Source organism: Gossypium hirsutum, chromosome A06 (genome assembly GCF_007990345.1).
Source record: "Gossypium hirsutum isolate 1008001.06 chromosome A06, Gossypium_hirsutum_v2.1, whole genome shotgun sequence".
NCBI classification, from domain to species: Eukaryota; Viridiplantae; Streptophyta; class Magnoliopsida; order Malvales; family Malvaceae; genus Gossypium; species Gossypium hirsutum.
Window position 1 is genome coordinate 113,157,612 of NC_053429.1, and position 3,191 is coordinate 113,160,802.

The 3,191-nt window shown below is 40.4% G+C and overlaps 1 non-coding gene across 1 annotated transcript; it reads right to left on the reverse strand.

Moving 5' to 3' along the window:
• Positions 1-593: 593 nt before the first annotated feature.
• LOC121231139 (small nucleolar RNA R71) lies at positions 594-700 on the reverse strand. Its single transcript, XR_005929207.1, has one exon. It is a non-coding gene; the product is annotated as a small nucleolar RNA R71 (small nucleolar RNA).
• Between the last annotated feature and the right edge of the window lie 2,491 nt (positions 701-3,191).

Here is a 3,191-nt window from a genome sequence, read left to right on the forward strand (position 1 = left end):
CTTGGCAGGTTTTCCTAGTTTATGACTAGAAGAAACCCGTCAGGACCATTACTTTTTGATGGAGAAATCGATCGCACAGTTGTAGAAACCAAAGAGAAATAAGGTGAAGCTTAAGATACACAGAGAACGAGCAAGAAGACGATACTCAACCCCTAACCGAAAAGATGGCTGAAAACCAAGGCAATCAGCTACCTCCTACAATTGCGGCTAATCAAAATCCTGTTCCACGTACTATGTATGATTATGCTAAACCTTCTCTAACAGGAACTGAATCTAGTATAGTTAGATCGACTGTAGCTGCAAATACTTTTGAACTGAAACCTAACATAATTCAAATGATACAATAGTTTGTTCAGTTTGATGGTTTGCAGGATGAAGATCCCAATGCTCACTTAGCAAACTTTCTGGAATTTTGAAATACATTTAAAATCAATGGCATTTCTGATGATGCCATTCGTCTTCGGTTATTTCCTTTTTCATTAAGGAACAAAGCTAAACAGTGGTTGAACTCGTTACCACGAGGGTCAATTACTACTTGGGAACAAATGACTGAAAAATTTCTACTAAAATATTTTTCGCTGGCTAAAACGGCTAAGTTACGTAATGATATTTCTTCTTTTGTGTAGATGGACTTAGAAACACTTTATGATGCATGTGAGAGATACAAGGATCTATTGCGAAGGTGCCCTCACCATGGGTTACCGCGTTGGCTTCAAGTACAAACATTCCACAATGGTCTGAATCCCTTGACTCGGCAAATGGTTGACGCAGCTGCTGGAGGAACCATCAACAACAAAACACCTGAGGAGGCTTATGAATTCATTGAAGAAATGTCACTGAATAATTATCAGTGGCAAGTCATGAGGACTAAACCAACAAAAATGGCCGGCGTTTATAACGTTGACTCAGTTACTATGCTATCAAATCAGGTAGAACTTCTCAATAAAAAGATTGATGGTTTACTTGTTTCAATGCAGGTACATCCAGTGATGAGGTGTGACTCAAGTGGAGGAGGTCTGCATACAGAATATCAATCCTTCAATCCTACAACCAAAGAGGAACAAGTCAACTATATGGGTAACAATAACTTTAGATCTCAAAATAACCCATACAGTAATACTTATAATGCAGGTTGGAGGAACCACCCAAATTTCTCCTGGGATGGTCAAGGGAATCAAAAGCCAAAAAATCCTCAGGGTTTTCAACAGCCACCGTATCAACAAGAGAAGAAACTGAACCTTGAGGAGATGCTCTCAAAATTGATATCAATGTCAGAAACTCGTTTCCAAAATACCGAGACAGCACTTAAGAATCAACAAGCATTGATCCAAGGGCTCGAAACTCAGATAGGACAGCTATCCAAACTAATCTCCAAACGACCACAAGGTAGCTTACCAAGTAATACTGAACCTAACCCAAGGCAACACCTCAACGCAATTAGTACTCAAGAAAAGGAAGGATTCATTGCGCTTGAGCTAGAATTGATACAAGAAACTATGGTGAGCAAAGGTAAAAGTGAGGTAGGTCATAACAAAATGGTGAATGAAGAATATAAACCTCGTGTCCCATATCCTAACGAGACAAAGAAAGATCGCTCAGACGAATAATTCGGTAAATTCCTTAAAACTTTGAAAAAATTACATATTAACTTACCATTTATTGAAGCTTTGTCCTAGATGCCGAATGCAATGAAATTTTTAAAAGAGCTTTTAGTAAATAAGTGGAAGTTGGACGAAGCGTCGCATGTGGAGATAAACGCAGTCTGCTCAGAAGCTACCCACAAATTGAAAGATCTAGGGAGTTTTACAATTCCTTGCTTAATTGGTAGTTTAGATATAAGTCATGCATTAGCTGATTTAGGGGCTAGTATTAACGTCATGCCTTACAAAATGTTTAAACAACTAGGTCTTGGGAAACCTAAACAAACTAGGATGAGCATTTAATTGGCAGATAAAACTATAAGATTCCCTAGGGGTATTATTGAATATGTACTCGTGAAAGTAGATAAGTTCATATTCCCCATTGATTTCGTTGTTCTAGACATAGAGGAGGATAATAACACCCCTTTGATTTTAGAGAGGCCCTTTTTAGCAACTGCTAAAATAATTATTGATGTTGGCACAGGTGAGCTCACGCTTCGCGTAGGAGACGACACGATCACCCTTCAAGCTTGTAATTTTGGCATCACATCGAACATTGAAGGTAATAATCCACACCAATCTACTAAAACTAACAATATGACTTTGTAGAAATTGAGCTTCAAAGAAGTTCACGAGCCATGTTCTAGCAATGATAGAGGACACACTCATAAAGAACGAAGGCTACAGATAGAGGAGCTAAACGAATAGCGAGCACACAAATCGAGAACACATGATAAACCGAAACTACGCCAAAACAAGGCCTATACCTCTCCAAACCAACTTAAGGTTGGCGATAAAGTCTTACTAGATACCGCAGATCCTCACATTGTCACTACTACACCGAATGAGGAAATCCCTCTTACGATACTCAGTATTTTTCTATTCGGTACTGTGGAGGTGAGTCACTCCAATTTCGGCACTTTTAAGGTAAACAACACTCGATTAAAACCCTATTTTGATGAGATTGATAACAGGAATGAGGAGTATAAACTCCTCGAACCACCCTGACCATTCACTAGAAAGGTAAGTCGAGATTAGACTATAAATAAGCGCTTCTCGGGAGATAACCCGAGTACTAACATATTTTGATTTCTTTATTTTTAATTTCTTACACGTTAAATCATTAACTTTATCTTTGAATTGCAAAGTTTTTCAGCACACACGGCCAGGCACACGGGTGTGCCTAAAACGTGGCCAAACAGGGGAAGAGACACGACCGTGTGATACGGCCATGTGGAAGTAGGACATGATTTCCCCAAAACACGGGATGCGATAAATCCTCATGGTTGTGCGACATGGCCGTGGGTGAACTTGATAGGTGAACACGGGCGTGGGAATAGAAAAACACGGGCGTGCCAGGGGCAAGGCTCGATTCTATTTCTTCAACACGGGCGTGAGACATGCCCGTGCCGTTAAGCCGTGGACAACAATACACGGGCATAGGAGAAGCGAACAAAGCTAGGCACGATCGTTCGACATGGCCGTGTGCCATACACACCCAAGACACACGGGCGTGGGATAGTAGCCGGGCACGACCTAAATTGCAAAATT